Consider the following 19,926-nt stretch of genomic DNA (forward strand, 5'->3'; position numbering starts at 1 on the left):
CACTTAGATCAAATTAAAGTGGATATCTGGAACATGTTTGTCACCTCTGTAAGACCCCAATTTTGACCCTAAGATCCCTCATGGCATCATAACATTGCATTTGCAAAGCCTTAAGGATCATGAGCATCTTGGTTCCCTTTGCCTTTGGGTGGGACTCCTTGTGAGTGGTTTGAGATCACCAAACATGCTTGAATTGTATATTATTTATTTTCTCATTTTTATTTACTATCCAAAAGCACAAAAATATGTCACTAACATTTCTTGTTTGTAGCTTGAGCAATCACAAGGTCAAAAGCTTCTAGGAGATCCTTTGTGTAGAGATATGGCCAAATGAAGATGAAAGCAAGCATGGTAATGGTTCCCAAAGCTCTCATCCATAAAATATGCCTCCCAAATATCTCAATTCATCATTTTGATCAAAGCGAGTCAAAGGGTTTGAGATTTTGTTTCTCAAGGAAGCCCTAATTCATCTGTGTACCATAATGCCTTGCTCATGAAGCAACCTCAGCCCATGATCAAATACAATAAAGGGAAGTCCTTTAAATCATCATTTCATGCATATTTGAACTTATTTGAGTGCCCTCAATCATCAATTCATCAAGATATGAGTTGTGGACTTGAGAAGTTGATTAGTCAATTCATCTGACCATTTTGAAATGCACTAAGACCTAACATTTTATGTGTTGGTCAAATGGAGATGATCCCAAAATGAAAAATGATCTTAAGGACAATATTAACAACTTTCATGTTCATCTAAAATTTATTTGAAGCTTGGAAGGTCATCATCCATTCCAAGACATTATAGGTCATTTTGACTGAAACCCTAATTTTGGGTCAACTTCCCAAGAACATAACTCATTCATTTTTATGATTTTGAGGTGGGATCAAATGAATTGGAAATATTAAGATGTATAATTCAAATGTTATGTTGAACAAAATTTCAAAATCTCAAAGGAAATACATGTGATAATGCAAAACATTATAGGTCACTTTGGACCAAATGCATTGAAAGGCAAAAAAGTCCAACTTCAAGTGCCCATAACTCTTTCATCAAAAATCCAAATGATGCAAAATTTAAGTCCATTTTGATTGTCTTGAGAATATCTACAACTTTTATGTTTAAGGTTTTTTAATTTGAAGCTTGCATCATTCAAATGGAGGGGTTTGAACATTGGCCAATTTTGGAAACCTTGCCTTTACATGTTTTGCACGTTACACTTTAAACTCAAAATTCACTAATTTCCACACTTCAAATTGATTTTGGCCCAAAATAACATTTGTTCCTTATGTCAAGACCTTTCCAAACCATTACTCACATGCTTATGTTTGGATTTGGCAAATGGCATTTTCGAAGAGGAGAAGTTTTAGGCATAATTATGCATAACATATTGAAACTCATTAAACAAGCCTATGCATTGCCAATTACACGTCCATTTCAGCTCAATTATACTTCAGATTGCATTTGGCATTGAATTTGGGCCTTCTACATGATCATGCAAGCCCATGCAAAGAGTATCCACTTGCCATGCACACACGGATTTCTCATTGCTTGCCTCATGCTTGGCTATAAATAGAAGCATCATTCCATTCATTTTCTATCCATGAATCAACCTGAAATGCTGCTGAATTGAAAACCAAACCTCTCACCAAAGGAACTATTTCATTTTCACTCAAATTTCTCAGATCTGAAATTCAACTACATCTGGTTGAATTTCTAGATCTAAAGTTCCTAGACCTCTCTCTCATAGTCCATTGATCTTCTGTTTGGCCAAAGGAAGCAAGGAAGCAAGCTCAAATTTCCAGAATTCAAAGGTTTTCTCCAACTGGTTTTTTCTTTGAAACTCATTATTTATTGATCTATTTGCTTGGATATTATGTTGGCTGAAGTCCTCTTCATAGATGCAATTGTTTTGAGTGCTCAATTGTTAAAATCCATGAAGTTCATATGAACATCACAGAATTTCCACTTCTGATTTCTCTCAATATAGAGATCTAGAATGGAATTGAGTGGTACAGGGATGATGTACATCATCCCAGCTTTCGAATGATGTATGGATCGTGCATTTTGGTTTCCATTTTAAGCTCTGCAAATTTTGGACATGGCCGGAGGTTGGACGGAGAAGACGGTGGCGCTGGCCACCGTCTGGTCCCTAGATTCAATCTGATCCGTCCATTTGAGTTTCCAGATCTAATCTCCACTGTCCAATGTTATGACTTTATTTTAATGTTTGTGTGGCGCATTGACTTGGACCTATGGTGGAAGCGCGCTTCTGGAGCGTATGATGTGCCAGCTCAATTAATGAGCTCAGATCCAACGCTCCTTGTTTTTTTGAATTTCCTATTTTCTGTTTTAATTTCTTTTATTCCCATTATTTTCAAAAATTCATATCTTCTTCATTTTAAATACAAAAAATATGGGACCAATTGCATTCTTCTTCAAATAATTTCTAGTTTCTAAAAATGATTTTTAATATTTTTTATTTTGTCATTTGATATTTTTTGTGAATTTTCTCTTTTCTGGTTATTTTTAATTCATTTTAAATAGTTTTTGATATTCAAAAAATACAAAAATATTTTCTTAACCTATTTGAATGATGATGAATCTATGAAAAATATTCTCATTAATTTTTTAATTGATTTGAGATTTTAGTTCAATTAGGTTATTTTTATTCATTTTTAATTGATTAAAAATAGTTTCTGACTTTTAAAAATGCTGAAATTTTTTGTCAAACTTTGTTTGACCTTGTTGAACTTAGGATAAATCACTTGGACCTTTCAAGGTTGATTTGAAGTGATTTTGAAGTTTGACCTTTCTTTTTATTTTTAATTCAAGTTTATTTTAGTATTAAAAAATGCCAAAATATTTTGTTTATTTCTTGACCTCCAATCTCCATCTCACTTCTGTTTTTGATTGTTTGACTTTGACTTTCAATGTCATTTGGTCAACATTATGGATTGGTATATGCTATTTCATTTAATGCACTTCATTCTTTTATCTTTTCCATTTTTTCCATTTCTCTTATTCATCTCCTTCTTCTTCTTCTTTTTCCTTTTTGATCAATGAGTTGAAGGTTGATAAGTTAGCATTGATTAGGGAGACTTAATCTTCCTTGATCCAAATCTAATCTTGATCAATTGATCAAATGAATGGCTTTGCATTAAGGATAAGTTGTTTCCTAAATCATGCAAAGGACTTAAACCAATACAAGATCAATTCTCTTTTTCTTTTTGGCATGGCAAGTTGTTGGAACTTGGTTCACTAATCAAGACTTCTAACTTGTGTTGTTGCCTACATTATTATTGACCGACCTCAGATAGTTGTGACTTCTACATAAGTCCAATTACGATTGCTTAACATAGCGCTAAATTTGCCTTTTGGCACACTAACTATTAACCACTAACCATTAACATTTACTTTTTGCACTTTACTCTTATGCAATTTATCATTCTTGTACATATTATTCATTTGGTTTTTCCTTTGCTCATTGGAGCACATGTTTATGTTAATGCCATTTGCCTTTTGCTCACTTGAGCATATAATTGTGTATATACTTTTGTGCTTGTGTTTGTTTGTTTGTTGTGAACCAAATGCAAAGAATTGGATAAAATGGACTTAGAATTTAGGACCTTACCCAAGCAAAATGGAGTTTGAAGAGCAACTAAGCCTCATGCCTTTAGAGTGCTTAAATGTCAAAGAGCAACTAGGCCTCATGCCTTTAGAATGCTTAAAGCTTAAAGATGAACATTGAAATGACCATATTCTAAACTCCCTCTTGTCCATTCTTTGACTGTTAATAGAACTTTTTGATGTGTGTGCTTTCTTGTGTTAGGAATTCTAACTTGAGCTACATTGATGAACCATTACCATGAACTTCTAAGAAAGAGAGATCCAAGAGACCTTGAAGAGCCTTATTCAAGAATTCATTGGTTGTTGATTGCTTGAGTTTATGCTTTGTGTGATTGCTTATTCCAAAGGATGGGAGCTACTTGGATCATCAATATGATCTAAAGAGAGGAACTCCTTTTTGTGGTTTTGTTTCTTATCCCTCACCTCTTGTGTTTAGGACTTAGCCGTTCTTCTTCTTCTCTCCACTCTAACCCAAGCCAAAACTTTTTGTGCAAACATTTAACCTTTGTTTTCAAACATTAGAAACCTAAGACTTATGCTTTTGATTTCTAAACTTTATTTTCATAACACTTATTTTGAATTGAATCTTTAAGTCAACTTTGACCATTTTTGTAAATACTTTTCATTGGTAAATATAATCCATTCAAATACTTTTTGTGGTTTCAATGGTCACCTTCTTAATCAAACTTTTCATAATCTTTAGCCATTAGGTTTGAGTTATCCTTGAGGTAGATGTAATAATCACCTTTATCCTTAGTGATGGACAATGAGTCTTCCATGCTTATTATAGGGTTAACCCCTCACTAGCATGTTGAAGCTATCCTCACATGGTGGATTTGTGGTTTTTAGGTTGAGTTTTCTCCCTTGGATAACAAAAGACCTTAAGGCTCTTGGACCAATCAATCCACTCACTCATTTTGAGATTTTTAACCCGAACTACGATGTTTTGATCCTAATCTTTTTTAAGATGGTACGTAGGCAATGGGTTCATCCATTCAAACACAAAAATGTAAATAAACTTGTATATTCTTTTCTCATCTCTTCAATCATGTTTGCACAAATAAATTTTCACAAAATACCAACCTTACAACAAATATGAAAAGGGCTCCCTAGGAGTACCTAGGATGTTTTGGGTGCTTAAAACCTTCCCATTGCATAACCAACCCCCTTACCCAGATCTCTGACATTTTTACTAGTTTTTGATTCGATAAAACTTTTAGGTTTTTGTTCGCTTTCTAACCATTCCTTTGGATAAATAGAAGTGCGGTGGCGACTCGACTTGTATGGTTTACCTTGGATTTAGTCAATATCTCTAATGGTAACGATTACCCCGCTACAGAAAAGTGGCAACTCTGCTGGGGAAAAATCATTGCCTAGTGGGTTTTGCCTACTTTTCATCTTTGTTGTATTGTATTGTATATTATTTTATGACATATTTTTATGCAATTTGGGATTATTGTATTGTATGTAATGATTGAATTGCTTGAATATTAATTCCTTGTGTGCTTGGTGATCTTTGTGAGATGAGTTCTATACCTGAACTCGAGTGCACTTAGGATAGGAGAATGGCATAGTCTTGTTGACTTGTGTGGAGTTATTCCTTAGCAAGTTGACTTACAAGTCCATTCACTTGGTGGAGGTCATGTTGGGATCAATAATGTCACACGAGTAAGTTGTGGTTAGACATTACTCTTTCCAATATAGACCTTAGAAGCCAAGGACCTTAGTTTACCAAGCCCATCTTGGCCTATTCTTAGGATGTAGTGCGAAATTCGTTCAAGTGTAAGATTTGATACGATTATTATGCGATACTACGCTCATAAGAGTCTCTCTTGAGAATATTTTTGGAATACGAGTAGTCGTTTCTCCGATAATATCCGAAAGATGGGATGATGACTATGGGAACCTCTTGTAGAACATGTTTAGTAGGTTTAAACCCTAGTACACTCCCTTTGGGTGGTTCTTAACCAAGACTCCATGCTCGTGGCTCGCAACAAACCCTTGATTCATGGTTGATCCGTTCATGAATCCTTAATATCAATGGAACTTGGATGTTGATAAGGTGTAAGCCATAATCCACCAAAATGGATGATTGATATTAAGGATAACATGATCCATCCCATGACCCTTGTTTGGTGTGCTTTGTTTGATCCTTGAGTGTGGTTGTTGCATTCATGCACTCATTTGCATCCATATCATCAAAATAGTAAGAAAAATTTTCAAGGAACTTAAGAGGTCTATTTGCAATTTTTCAAACATGGAAAGACAAAGAAGGAATACAAAGAAGTACAGCTTCAGACAACCGGACTTGAAAGAGCTAAGGAATTTGACATCCTATGTACTAGATCCCTTGGGTTTCAAGGCTCGTTTTGGGAAGCTTATTCCTCTTCTGACTACTTAGGTGGATGAAAGATTGATGAGCGTATTGGTGCAGTTTTATGATCCTTTGTATCGTTGCTTCACGTTTCCGGACTTTCAGCTTCTGCCTACGCTTGAGGAGTATGCTTACCTTGTGGGTATACCTATTCTAGACTAGTTGACGTTCAGTGGCTTGTAGAGTATTCCTACTTCTCAAGAGATAGCTGATATGTTGCATATAGATGAATCTCTGGTTGGTGCTCATATGACTACCAAAGGTGGAATTCAAGGTCTCTCTTCTGAGTTCCTCATTGCTCAAGCTACTATCTATGGGAAGGCCATGAGTGAGGACGCCTTTGAAGCCATATTTGTACTTCTCATCTATGGTTTAGTGTTATTCCCCAACATCGACAAGTTTGTGGATGTGAACGCCATTAGGATTTTCTCTACTCTTAATCCTGTTCCGACTCTGTTGGGTGATACTTATTTCTCTTTGCATGTGAGGAATGCAAAGGGTGGTGGTGCCATTGTGTGCTGTTTGCCTCTGTTGTATAAGTGGTTTATTTCTCACTTACGCAGACGGTTGCTTTCAAGGAGAACAAGGGATGTCTACGATGGTCCACGAGACTTATGTCTCTCACTAATGATGATATCTCTTGGTACAACCGTGTGTATGATGGTGTGCAGATTATCGACTCTTGTGGTGAATTCTCCAATGTGCCTCTTCTTGGTACATGTGGTGGGATTAACTACAACCCTGTTTTGGCACGTCGTCAGCTTGGGTTCCCCCTAAAGGATAAGCCCAATAACATTATGTTAGAGGGTGTATTCTTTCAGGAGGGTAAAGATCCCCAAGGCTTGAAAGCTAGGATGGTCCGCGCTTGGCGCAAGATTCATAGGAAAGGAAGGAAAGAGTTGGGTCCGAAGAACTGTGTCGCTTTGGAGCCTTACACTGCTTGGATTAGGAAGAGAGCTTTTGAGTATCTCATGCCTTACGAGTATCCAAGACCTACACCTACGATTATGGTTGGGCCTTCAACCCTCCCTGATCAAGGAGTAGAGGAGTTGAGAGACGAAGACGGTTCACGTGCTTGGGTCCGTGAACGAGAAGAGTTGCTTCAACAGATCAAGGATAAGGATGCTTTGATTGAGTTTCTCGAGCATCAAGTTATTGATGATCCTGATGATGCATGGACTTCTCTACTTCCTCAGTCTTCTAGGTTCTGGAAGAGGAAGTATGATCGGCTCGCCAAGGAGAAGGCGGATATGGAGGCAGCCTATGAGGAGGAAGTGAATAGGCTTCGTGCATCTTACCTTCCAGTGTCCCGAGCTTTAGATGAATGTTTCTAGGGATTCATAGGATGGTCATTTTCCTTTTCTCTTGTATTTTGGTTACCAATGCTGTACTTCTTTGGTGTAAAAATATTTTCCAGATATCATGGATGAGATTGTTTCCATATGTGATACAAGTGTAATATTTCCCAAAACTTGCAAATAGAACTCTAAAAGTTCCTCTGAAATAAAAACAAATCATATGCACAAGCATTGCATGCATCATGTGCATAAGCAGGTTTTGTTTCAGGCTTCTTGTCGTTTGGTCTAATTCTGTTGTTCTTCATTTATTTTGAAGACAAGCTGACTCACCGGTACTACACCAAAGCCAACTCTTCAAGACTGATGGATCATTTGGAACAAGAGAACCGCGAGCTGAAAGAGGAGGTAGCCAGGTTGACTGCCCTGATGGAGTCATTCTTGGCCGCTTAGAGCCAGTCTTCTCCAACGCCATCAACTCCTCCCCAGAGGATGGTCATTTCTGAGGTTGTGACTTCTACTGTGCCTACTGCAACTGCTCACTTTGCACCATCCATGCCAGTCGGGTTCCCTTGGGGAATGCCCGCCAACTTCATGCATGAGGGTTTCGCCCCTACTCTTGCTTCTTTGTCGGCATCTAGCCCGGTCCTTTCAGTACCACCTCCCGTTGTGCACACGTTACCGAGGGTTGAGGATACCATCTATCACTCTGAGCCATCTGAGGGCCCAGACGTTTATGAGAAGATGGATGATATGAAAGACCAATTCCTTGAGCTTCGTAAGGAACTGAAGACTTTGAGGGGGAAGGACCTTTTTGGTAAGAGTGCTGTTGAGTTGTGCCTTGTGCCCAATGTAAAGATCCCTATTAAATTCAAAGTGCCTGACTTTGAGAAGTATAAGGGAAACACATCTCCTCTCAGCCATCTTGTGATGTATTCCCGCAATATGTCGATGCAAACTGATAATGATCAACTGCTCATTCACTATTTCCAGGACAGTCTGTTCGGTGCCGCTCTCCGGTGGTACATGGGTTTGGAGAGTTCGAACATCCGATCTTTCAACGATCTTGGCGAGGCCTTCGTCAAGCAATATAAATATAATATGGATATGGCTCCGGATAGGGACCAGCTAAGAGCAATGTCGCAGAAGGATAAGGAGACCTTCAAAGAGTACGCCCAGAGGTGGCGAGAATTGGCAGCTCAGATAGTGCCTCCCCTTGAGGAGAAAGAGATGACTAAGATCTTCTTGAAGACCTTGAGCTCGTTTTATGGGAATGAGACTGGAGGAAGGGGTCCGTGAAGGACGGTTAACCCGAGATGAAGGCTCTTCAGCAAAGAGATATGGAAGCTTTGCGAAGAAGAAGGAGGGAGAGGCACATGTTGTGTCTTCCCATACTAAGAGAAGACCCTCTGTGAAGAGGAAGATTACTCGCCCAGTCAACAACCAGCATCAGGTGGCTCATATAGCACCTGTTTTCAGGGAATCTCAACATTATCAACCACCGCAAACTGAGCAATATCATCAACAACAACCGCGTCCGCAACAGCAGGCCTACCAGCCTCGAAAGAACAACAACAATGCCAATGCCAGTTACGAGAGGAAGAAGGTCACTTTCGATCCAATTCCGATGACTTATGCTGGACTCTATCCATCTCTGATCGATAGAAAATTAATCACTCCGCGAGACCCTCCCACTGTACCTGCGAACCCCCAGTGGTGGTACAAGCCTGAGCTTCACTACGGGTATCATTCCGGTGCTCCTGGGCATGATGTGGAAAATTGTTATCCCTTGAAGACCAAGGTGCAAGACCTTATGAGAAGTGGGATTTTGTTTTTTGAGGATGTAGATCCAAATGTGAAGAAAAACCCATTTCCCGAGCATGGGAAATCTGTCAATATGGTCTAGGGATGCTCTGGAAAGTACAAAGTCAAATATGTCAGTGATATCCGACAATCGTTGGTTGAGATGCATCGCCTGCTGTGTGATTATAGTCATTATGAGCATGACCACAATAGATGCCGAGTATGTTCTGTTAATCAGAGAGGTTGTCGCCAGGTGCGCAGAGACGTGCAAGAGATGTTGGATGAAGGAGTCATTGAAATCCTCTAGAATAGAAATGTTGATGAAGATGCTCTTGAAGTCAACGTAATTTCTCTGGTATTCCGGATACCTGAGCCTGTTATTATCAAGTATGATGGTAGCAAGAAGAAGGTTTCTCCAGTTCTAACCATCAAGCTTGTCGGTCCTGTACCGTATTCTTCTGAGAAGGAGGTTCCTTATCGCTATAATGTTGTAGTAGTAGAAGATGGGAAAGAGGTGTCCTTGCCTTCCTCATCAGTTGTTAATATTGCTGATGTCAGTAGTTTGACCCGTAACGGTCGTGTGTTTTTAGCACCGTTGAAGCCTCAAGCTGATGCTCGAGGAAATGTTGATACTGATTTTGTTGAACGCCCGATTGAAAATGCTGTGAGCTCTCCGAATCCGACACTTATTGTTAATCCCTCCTCTGTATTGAAAACTCCTACTTCTGTTGGCCCAAGTGGCAATACGAAAGAAGATTGTGATGAGATGCTAAGGCTCATCAAAAGGAGCGAATACAATGTTGTAGATCGGCTTCTACAAACGCCATCCAAAATATCTGTGTTATCGTTACTTTTGAATTCAGAACCACACCGAGAGGCTCTGCAGAAGGTGTTGGATGTGGCGTATGTGGATCACGACGTCACGATAGTTTGATAGCATTGTTGCAAATATCACCGCTTGTAACAATTTGAGTTTTAGTGACGCTGATCTCCCCGAGGAGGGAAGAGACCACAACTTGGCATTACACATATCTATGAGTTGCAAAGACGACGCCATGTCCAATGTGCTGGTAGACACTGGGTCATCATTGAATGTGTTTCCAAAAACCACTCTCTCGAAGTTGTCATATCAGGGGCCTCCCATGAGGCAGAGTGGAATAGTTGTGAAAGCTTTCGATGGGTCTCGCAAAACTGTGATTGGTGAAGTTGATCTCCCAGTCAAAATTGGACCAAGTGATTTCCAGATTACCTTCCAGGTTATGGACATTCACCCATCGTATAGCTGTCTCCTAGGCAGACCATGGATTCACGAGGCTGGCACCGTGACATCCACCCTACACCAGAAATTGAAATTTGTAAAGAATAAGAAACTGGTGGTGGTAGGGGGAGAAAAGGCTCTCCTAGTTAGCCATTTGTTTTCCTTCTCATATATAGATGTTAAGGATGAAGTTGGAACTCCGTTCCAATCTTTATCTATTGCTGAACCTATTGAGAAGAGAACTCCTTCATTTGCTTCCTATAAAGATGCGAAGTTGGCCATTGAGCATAGTGCGACTACTGGTTTGGGGCAAATGATCAAGTTGGAAGACAACAAGTCTTGGGCTGGCATAGGCTATTCTTCTGTGGTCTTCAATAAGCAAGGTTTATTCAAGAGTGGTGGATTCATCCACACTGGTCAAGATGAAGAAGCTGCTGCTATTTTGGAAGAGGATGCAGAGGATTCTGGCAATTTCATCATCCCTGGAGGAATCTGCAATAATTGGGTCGCTGTGGATATTCCAACAGTTATCCATAAGTCGAAGTAATGTTCCTTGTGTTTAAAAAGCCTTCTCCCATGCCAAAAGGAGGAGAGATAACATTGTTGGCGCATAAATTCAATGATATTTTCATTCAATAAATTCATGTTAAATGTTTGTTTTTCCAATTATTTTCCCTTTTTGCTTTTGCATGAAATTGGTGATCACATAAAACCCTAAAAATAAGAAGAAAATCAATCTTTTCATCTGCATAATGATTTGCCTTGTTTGAATTCTAAAATTTCTTTTATATCCAAAATCATTATGCAGGTTAATCAAACCCATTGAACATAATGATCCAACACCATCTCCTAACTTTGAATTCCCTGTAATTGAGGCAGAAGAAGATGATGTTGAAGAGATTCCTGATGAGATTACACGTCTACTTGAGCATGAAGAGAAAATCATTCAGCCGCATCTTGAGAATTTGGAAACAGTCAACTTGGGGTCTGAGGATTGTGTGCGAGAAGTGAAGATTGGGGCACTCCTGGAAGAATATGTTAAGAAGGGTTTGATTGATTTGCTACGAGAATACGTCGACGTCTTCGCCTGGTCATATGAAGACATGCCTGGCCTAGATACTGATATCGAGCAACATTTCCTGCCTTTGAAGCCTGAGTGTGTGCCTGTGAAGCAGAAGCTCAAAAGAACTCATCCCGATATGGCAGTGAAGATCAAAGAAGTTCAGAAGCAAATTGATACGAGGTTTCTGGTGACTTCTACATATCCTCAATGGGTGGCCAATATTGTGCCTGTGCCTGTGCCTAAGAAAGATGGAAAAGTCCGGATGTGTGTGGACTATAGAGACTTGAATAAAGCTAGTCCGAAAGATGATTTCCCTCTACCACATATTGATATGTTGGTAGATAATACAGCTAAATTCAAAGTCTTCTCGTTTATGGACGTATTTTCCAGATATAATCAGATAAAAATGGCAACCGAGGATATGGAAAAGACAACATTCATCACACCTTGGGGAACATTCTGTTATCGAGTGATGCCCTTCGGTTTGAAGAACGCCGGAGCCACGTATCAACGAGCTATGACTACCTTGTTTCATGATATGATGCACAAGGAGATCGAGGTATATGTTGATGATATGATTGCTAAGTCAAGAACGGAAGTTGAACATATAGAGCACCTGTTGAAGCTTTTTCAGTGTTTGAGGAAGTACAAGCTTCGTCTGAATCCCAATAAGTGTACATTTGGAGTCCGTTCTGGCAAGTTATTGGGCTTCATTGTTAGTGAAAGAGGTATTGAAGTTGATCCTGCAAAGGTCAAAGCAATACAAGAGATGCCTGCGCCCAAAACTGAGAAGCAAGTCCGAGGTTTTCTTGGCCGCTTGAATTACATTTCCAGATTCATATCACACATGACTGCCACATGTGCGCCGATATTCAAGCTCCTCCGGAAAGATCAGTCTCATGATTGGACCGAAGATTGCCAAAAAGCTTTCGACAGTATTAAGGAGTATTTGTCTGAACCTCCGATTCTGTCTCCGCCTGTTGAAGGGAGACCATTGATTATGTACCTGACTGTTCTTGAAGATTCTATGGGTTGTGTATTGGGTCAGCAAGATGAATCAGGAAAGAAAGAGTATGCCATCTACTACTTGAGTAAGAAGTTTACTGACTGTGAGTCTCGATACTCAATGCTTGAGAAGACATGTTGTGCTTTGGCTTGGGCTGCTAAGCGCTTACGCCAGTATATGTTGAATCATACGACTTGGTTGATATCCAAAATGGATCCAATCAAGTACATTTTTGAGAAGCCTGCTTTAACTGGGAGAATTGCCCGTTGGCATATGTTGTTGTCTGAGTATGATATTGAGTATCGAGCTCAGAAGGCTATTAAAGGCAGTATCTTGGCTGACCACTTGACACATCAGCCGATCGAGGATTATCAGTCAGTTCAGTATGACTTCCCAGATGAGGAGATTCTGTATTTGAAAATGAAAGATTATGATGAACCTACACTTGATGAAGGGTCAGAGCCTGGTTCTAGATGGAGTATGGTGTTTGATGGCGCTGTAAATCAATATAGAAATGGTATTGGGGCAGTGATTATTACTCCTCAAGGCACACATATTCCTTTTACAGCAAGGCTAACTTTCAAATGCACGAATAATATGGCAGAATATGAGGCCTGTATTATGGGATTGGAAGAATGTATTGATCTTAGGATCAAGCATGTTGATGTTTATGGTGATTCGGCCCTCGTTGTTAATCAGATTAAAGGTGAATGAGAAACGAATCAGCCTGGTCTCATTCCATATAGAGATTATGCGAGGAGGATTTCAACATTCTTTACTGAGGTTGATTTCCACCATATTCATCGAGATGAGAATCGGATGGCAGACGCTCTTGCTACACTTGCTTTGATGATTGTGGTCAAACTTTGGAATGAAGTTCCCAACATTATTGTGATGCGCTTGGATAGACCAGCTCATGTGTTTTCAATGGAAGAAGTGAAAGATGATAAGTCGTGGTATTATGATATCAAGTGTTTCCTTCAGAGCCAGATTTACCCGCCTGGGGCATCTGTGAAAGATAGGAAGACTTTGAGGAGATTGTCAGGCAGTTTCTACCTCAATGGTGATGTGCTTTATAAGAGGAATTTTGACATGGTGTTGCTCAGATGCGTGGATAGACACGAAGCAGACTTGTAATGACTGAGGTCCATGAAGGTTCATTTGGTACTCATTCCAATGGACATGCCATGGCTAGAAAGATGTTGAGAGCAGGCTACTATTGGTTGACAATGGAGTCTGACTGCTGCAAATATGTGAAGAAATGCCATAAGTGTCAGATTTATACAGATAAGATGCATATTCCTCCAACACTTATGAATGTGATTTCATCACCATGGCCTTTCTCCATGTGGGGTATTGACATGATTGGCATGATAGAGCCAAAAGCGTCTAATGGACACAGATTCGTTCTCGTAGCAATTGATTACTTCACCAAGTGGGTTGAAGCGGCGTCATATGTAAATATGACCAGGCAAGTGGTGGTAAGGTTTATCAAGAATCAACTCATATGCCGCTATGGTGTACCATATAAGATCATTACTGATAATGGATCTAACTTGAACAACAAGATGATGAAGGAACCGTGTAGTGAGTTCAAGATTGCGCATCACAATTCTTCTCCCTACAGACCCAAGATGAATGGGGTTGTCGAAGCTGCTAATAAGAATATCAAGAAAATTATACAGAAGATGGTTGTTATATACAAAGATTGGCATGAGATGCTGCCATTTGCTTTACATGGATATCGTACATCTGTCCGCACTTCAATAGGGGCAACCCCTTTCTCTCTTGTTTATGGCATGGAGGCTGTGCTCCCAGTAGAGGTGGAGATCCCATCAATGAGAGTCTTGATGGAAGCCAAGTTGACTGATGCTGAATGGGTTCAGAGTCGTTATGACTAGTTGAATTTGATAGAAGAGAAGAGATTAACTGCCATGTGCCATGGTCAGTTATATCAGCAAAGGATGAAGAAAGCCTTTGATAAGAAGGTCAAGCCTCGTGTGTTCCGAGAAGGTGACCTTGTGCTCAAGAAAGTCTTGTCTTTCGCGCCCGATTCCAGGGGCAAGTGGACTCCAAACTATGAAGGCCCATATGTTGTTAAGAGAGCCTTTTCAGGCGGTTCTTTGATACTTACAACTATGGATGGGGAGGATTTCACTCGTCCTGTGAATTCAGATGCAGTCAAGAAATACTTCGCCTAGAATAAAAACAGAATAGCTCGCTAAGTTGAAAACCCGAAAGGGCGGCTTAGGCAAAAATGAGTGTCTCGGTGGATTGAAACTCGAAAGGGCGATCTAGGCAAAAGTTAGAGACATATAAAAAATGATGAATATATCCCGCTAGATTGAGTACCTCACCCTGGGGAAATCTAGGCAAAAATTAGGGATTTGGCAAGTAACTGCGTCCTGACAAGACTTTGCTTTGCGACTGTCATCCGTCAGAGATTCTCGCTCAGTCATCATCAACCAAAGTTGCAAACACATCGGATTCAGAATTGGTGGAGAAATGATCATTATGTTCAATGTAGCCCTTTTCCAATATATATCACCAATTTCAAAATTTGAAAAGATCTATGCAGTCTTGCCATTTGCAGACTACCATTCCATCAAATAAATTTGAGCCTTTATCCAATTATTTGCACTCTTATTTGTTTCTATTCCAACAAATGTTTAGCATGTTTTAATTGAAAAAATATCATTGTTTTACTCAAATCTTTCATAATTTGTTTTTAAAACAAAGTGAACATTCACAAAGATGAGGGAATACTGAGGATGTCTCCAGTGCTCTCCCAAGGATGGTAAGATTTTCGATAGGGTAAGAGATTTGTCCATATTCCTGGCATGCTTGTATCCTTTTCCTCCGGAGCCTTTTGGGGTTTTCTCCTGAGCAGAGTGATGAGCAGGATTATTCAATCCTCTTTGCCTGCAGTAGAGTAGTGATTCTTCCTCCTCAGCAAATGTGATCTCATTATTTGGGGCAGTATTTGATGACCCCTTGGCAACTTCTGATTTGGTGGTTGTTCCCCACAGAGTTTCATCCTCCTCTTTGACGAGTTCCTCAGTAGATTTGTTTCTACGACGGATCTGACCTGTGTGGTGACCTTTTTCCCCTAGCAGTAGTCTGGTTCCCCTGCAGAGATCTTGACTAGATGTCCTCTAGTAGGCTTGGTTTTATCTCTCTCGAGATGTAGTACCAGACGCGTTTGTGTGCTTGTTCGTTGGACCTGTTTGTGTTAGAAATGTCTGTTTGTCAGCATTCATCATACATAAACCATGCATATGTGCATATTGATAGCATTCAAATATTCATGATGCATTATTTGCCATATATCTCTGTTTTCTATTCTCTTGTTTGAGGGTATTATGTTTCCCCAAGCAGATGCTGGTGTTTGATCTCACCATGTAGAGTCGGCCCTATAAGCAGAAAATATTTACCTTTCCTCCCATATTCCCCACTGAGTTATACCCTCGTGGACGATGGTTGTTTCTGTTTCCTCCCAACACATACATTAGGATGGAGTTCCCCATTGAGTTATATCCTCATAAGGGAAAAGTTTTGTTTCAGTGTGCCTATCTAGTTTGATCCTAGATTGGCCTATTCTGGCTGTTTCTTGCATTCCCCCGTGGTATAAATGGATGGTTGCTCAGTAACTAGTAATCGTTCATCTCACCCCCGACGGAGTCTGTGGTTTTCTACCCTTATACCGGTATTTGTAAACCCTATTTGTATCCCCTTGGCAGAGTAACTGTTTTGCTCATCCTTAATCGGTGACGGTTGCTTCTCTGTGGTTTTCTACCCAGTATCCGGTAGATGTAATCCCCTCCTTGACGGTTATCTTTATCTAATATTCGGTATTGATATTCCCTCATCTTTTGGATAATTGCTTTGATCAAGCAATTTATCCTCAGCGAGTCATCTCTCGTCTACCCTTTGTTGTTGGTGACGATTGTTTCTCCCCTGGATTGGTCATCATTATATACCTAGTCTCGGTATCCCGATGCCTTTCCTTGTCGGTCGATTTATCCTTTATTAACCCAGTAACCGGTTGTGGATAAATCTTCCAGGCGAGTATGCTATCTACATTCTGACGGTAATAGATAAGATATCTCATGCGCTCTCTGGCCGAAGCCTTTTGTTCTTCCCCAGTCGAGTAAGATTCATATTTCCTTGTGGAATCGAACGTCCATCCTGTTAGAATTTTCTTTTAGCCCTCTTTTGGATGATGAGTGTCTTGGGTTTTCCTTAATTCACGCCCAGGTCGGTCACCTATTATATGCCCAATGATCGGTATCCCTGGTGTTCCTTCCCTTCTACTCCCTATTATGACTTTTTGTCCCCTGCGGAGTCAGATTTTCCTGAGCTGAAGTATACCTTTTTAGGTCTTCCTCAAATGACTTTCGGATGTTTGATATCTCTCACCCTTATACCGGTCTTAGATATTCATCCTTCTCGAGCATGCTGTATCTCTCACCCTTATACCGGTGTTTAGATCACGTGTCTCTTTGAGCTTATCACCCAGTAATCGGTAATACCTCATCCCGCTGCTTCCCCAGGAAAGTCCTGTTTGGATTTTCCCCAGCGTAGTCCCTTAGTGGATTGTCCCCATCTGGAGTCCGGATTTTTATCCGAAGTATCCGTTAAGGATAATTTCGGCTGTATTGGCATATTCCCCAATACATGCGCCTTTGAGTCAGTTCGAGTCTTTCCAATGGATTTATTCCCTTTGGAATTCTGCTCCCGGAGCTTTGAGTCGTGCCCTGCTCACGCATTTTTTTATCCCTTCCTTATCCCCATAAGAGTCCCTAGAGTCTCTGTCCCATTGAGTGTATTACTCATATGGATTGTCAGTTTCTCCTAATTTCTTTTCTTCTTTGTGGACACATATCCCCACAGAGTGTTATCCTTTTGCATACATACATTTGCATCATGAGGTCTCTTAGGGGACCAAAATTTGTCTCTTTGTTATTATTTAAGCCCATTCTACCGCGTCGAGACGAAGATTTTAACCTTCACTTCTCCGGCTAGAATGACCTTAAATTGGGGCATCTGTAAGACCCCAATTTTGACCCTAAGATCCCTCATGGCATCATAATATTGCATTTGCAAAGCCTTAAGGATCATGAGCATCTTGGTTCCCTTTGCATTTGGGTGGGACTCCTTGTGAGTGGTTTGAGATCACCAAGCATGGTTGAATTGTATATTATTGTTTTTCTCATTTTTGTTTACAAACCAAAAGCACAAAAATATGTCACTAACATTTCTTGTTCGTAGCTTGAGCAATCACAAGATCAAAAGCTTCAAGGAGATCCTTTATGCAGAGATATGGTCAAATGAAGATGAAAGCAAGCATGGTAATGGTTCCCAAAGCTCTCATCCATCAAATATGCCTCCCAAGTATCTCAATTCATCATTTTGATCAAAGCAAGTCAAAGGGTTTTAGGTTTTGTTTCTCAAGGAAGCCCTAATTCATATGTGTACCATAATGTCTTGCTCATGAAGCAACCTCAGCCCATGATCAAATACAATCAAGGGAAGTCCTTTAAATCATCATTTCATGCATATTTGAACTTATTTGAGTGCCCTCAATCATCAATTCATCAAGATATGAGTTGTGGACTTGAGAAGTTGATCAGTCAATTCATCTGACCATTTTGAAATGCACTAAGACCTAACTTTTTATGTGTTGGTCAAATGGATATGATCCCAAAATAAAAAATTATCTTAAGGACAATATGAACAACTTTCATGTTCATCCAAAATTGATTTGAAGCTTGGAAGGTCATCATCCATTCCAAGCCATTATAGGTCATTTTGACTGAAACCCTAATTTTGGGTCAAATTCCCAAGAACATAACTCATTCATTTTTTATGATTTTGAGGTGGGATCAAATTAATTGGAAATCTTAATATGTCTAATTCAAATGTTATGTTGAACAAAATTTCAAAATCTCAAAGGAAATACATGTGATAATGCAAAACATTATAGGTCACTTTGGACCAAATGCATTGAAAGGCAAAAAAGTCCAACTTCAAGTGCCCATAACTCTTTCATAAAAAATACAAATGATGCAAAATTTAAGTCCATTTTGATTGTCTTGAGAAGATCTACAACTTTTATGTTGAAGGTTTTTTCATTTGAAGCTTGCATCATTGAAACAGAGGGGTTTGAACATTGGCCAATTTTGGAAACCTTGCCTTTACATGTTTTGCACCTTACACTTTAAACTCAAAATTCACTAATTTCCACACTTCAAATGGATTTTTTCCCAACACAACATTTGTTCCTTATGTCAAGACCTTTCCAAACATTACTCACATGCTCTTGTTTGGATTTGGCAAATGGCATTTTCGAAGAGGAGAAGTTTTAGGCATAATTGTGCATAACATATTGAAACTCATTAAACAAGCCTATGCATTGCCAATTACACGTCCATTTCAGCTCAATTATACTTCAGATTGCATTTGGCATTGAATTTGGGCCTTCTACATGATCATGCAAGCCCATGCAAAGAGTATCCACTTGCCATGCACACACGGATTTCTCATTGCTTGTCTCATGCTTGGCTATAAATAGAAGCATTATTCCATTCATTTTCTATCCATGAATCAACCTGAAATGCTGCTGAATTGAAAACCAAACCTCTCACCAAAGGAACTATTTCATTTTCACTCAAATTTCTCAGATCTGAAATTCAACTACATCTGGTTGAATTTCTAGATCTAAAGTTCCTAGACCTCTCTCTCATAGTCCATTGATCTTCTGTTTGGCCAAAGGAAGCAAGGAAGCAAGCTCAAATTTCCAGAATTCAAAGGTTTTCTCCAACTGGTTTTTTCTTTGAAACTCACTATTTATTGATCTATTTGCTTGGATATTGTGTTGGCTGAAGTCATCTTCATAGAGGCAATTGTTTTGAGTGCTCAATTGTTGAAATCCATGAAGTTCATATGAACATCATAGAATTTCCACTTCTAATTTCTCTCAATATAGAGATCTAGAATGGAATTGAGTGGTACAGGGATGATGTACATCATCCCAGCTTTCGAATGATGTATGGATCGTGCATTTTGGTTTCCATTTTAAGCTCTGCAAATTTTGGACATGGCCGGAGGTTGGACGGAGAAGACGGTGGTGCTGGCCACCGTCTGGTCCCCAGATTCAATCTGATCCGTCCATTTGAGTTTCCAGATCTAATCTCCACTGTCAAATGTTATGACTTTATTTTAATGTTTGTGTGGCACATTGACTTGGACCTATGGTGGAAGCACGCTTCTGGAGCGTATGATGTGCCAACTCAATTAATGAGCTCAGATCCAACGCTCCTTGTTTTTTTGAATTTCCTATTTTCTGTTTTAATTTCTTTTATTCCCATTATTTTCAAAAATTCATATCTTCTTCATTTTAAATCCAAAAAATATGGGACCAATTGCATTCTTCTCCAAATAATTTCTAGTTTCTAAAAATGATTTTTAATATTTTTTATTTTGTCATTTGATATTTT

The sequence above is a fragment of the Lathyrus oleraceus genome, chromosome 7 (assembly GCF_024323335.1).
Source record: "Lathyrus oleraceus cultivar Zhongwan6 chromosome 7, CAAS_Psat_ZW6_1.0, whole genome shotgun sequence".
Classification (NCBI taxonomy): Eukaryota; Viridiplantae; Streptophyta; class Magnoliopsida; order Fabales; family Fabaceae; genus Lathyrus; species Lathyrus oleraceus.